General features: G+C 40.4%; 1 pseudogene; it reads left to right on the top strand.

Annotated features, from left to right (window-relative positions):
* The first annotated feature begins 417 nt into the window (after positions 1-417).
* On the top strand, positions 418-768 carry LOC136135368 (transmembrane protein 14A pseudogene; annotated as a pseudogene).
* Positions 769-1194: the final 426 nt, after the last annotated feature.

Genomic DNA, 1194 nt, shown 5'->3' with positions numbered 1-1194 from the left:
AGAAGCAGTGTCCTCTGGGCTAAATGGAAAATCAGAAATAACCAGGTGGCTCTGAAGCGGGCGTTAAGGTCCTGCGTTTATGTAGGTGGGAACTAGGGACAACAAAGCCAATTTTAGTGTGAAAATCAGCGTTTAATCTAGAGGCTAGTGATGCCAAGAGGCTCAGCTTCCAACTACTAAAATTAAAATTGAGAGTGCTGAGAGGTAGCACACAGAGTCAGAAGGCGCTGGCGGCGGGGTCAGCTTCCAGACCGTAGCAAGTATTTACGGAGCACCTGCCTAGTGCTTGGCAGTGAGGTTGATGCTGTGAGAAAGACAGGACGAACTGAACCTGAGCTTAGTCCTCAAGGAGTTGGACTGGCCCAGAGGAGAGAGAAATTCAACGGAAGTAACTCTACACCAGACTTGACCTTGCCAATGGACATGGTTGGTTTTCGTTATGCAGCCCTGGTGGCATCCGTAAGCATTTGGGGATATAAGCAGAGAGGTGGTGTTCCATCTTTGATTGCTGGTCTTTTTGTTGGATTTTCGGCTGGTTATGGAGCTTACTGTGTCTCCAATGACAAGCGAGGTGTAAAACGATCACTGTTTACAGCTTTCTTCCTGGATACCACAATGGGGGTGAGGTTTAAGAGATCCAAGAAAATCATGCCAGCTGGGCTGGCTGCAGGTTTAAGCCTCAAGATGCTTCTGAGACTTGTCTTATCGCTGCTCTTGTCTCACTCTGAGAATTCGGAGGAACTGAAACCTAAATTCGTGTCATTCTGATGTAACGGGCAGAGCCTATTCTTTGTATTGAAAAGATAAATTTCAATATGGAAAGTTCAACATGGTCTTATTTTATGTTACAAACTATAAAAGACATACCATCACCTCTAATATGGACAATAGTTTAAGGGTTTTTTTTAAACAAATGGTTTAACTGTTTTCTAATTATCACATACTGGTTTCATTAAAGATATTTAATAAATTGTGATACACTCTTTAATTTGCTGTCATGTTTTATAGATGTGGTATTTTTTTTGATAGTTCCAAATACTCATGTCTGAAATAAGTTTAAATTAAACTACAACTTAGCAGATGATGGAATGCCCCTTAAGTGGGCTTCACAGAATGCTAATGTTATCTATTTGTCATTTGTGTTATATTTGAAATCATTTTTTTTCCATTTTAATTGTATTACTGCCTTTTTTT

Source organism: Phocoena phocoena, chromosome 15 (genome assembly GCF_963924675.1).
Source record: "Phocoena phocoena chromosome 15, mPhoPho1.1, whole genome shotgun sequence".
NCBI lineage: Eukaryota > Metazoa > Chordata > Mammalia > Artiodactyla > Phocoenidae > Phocoena > Phocoena phocoena.
Note: the sequence above shows the minus strand (reverse complement) of the source record. Positions and strands in the feature narration are given on the sequence as shown.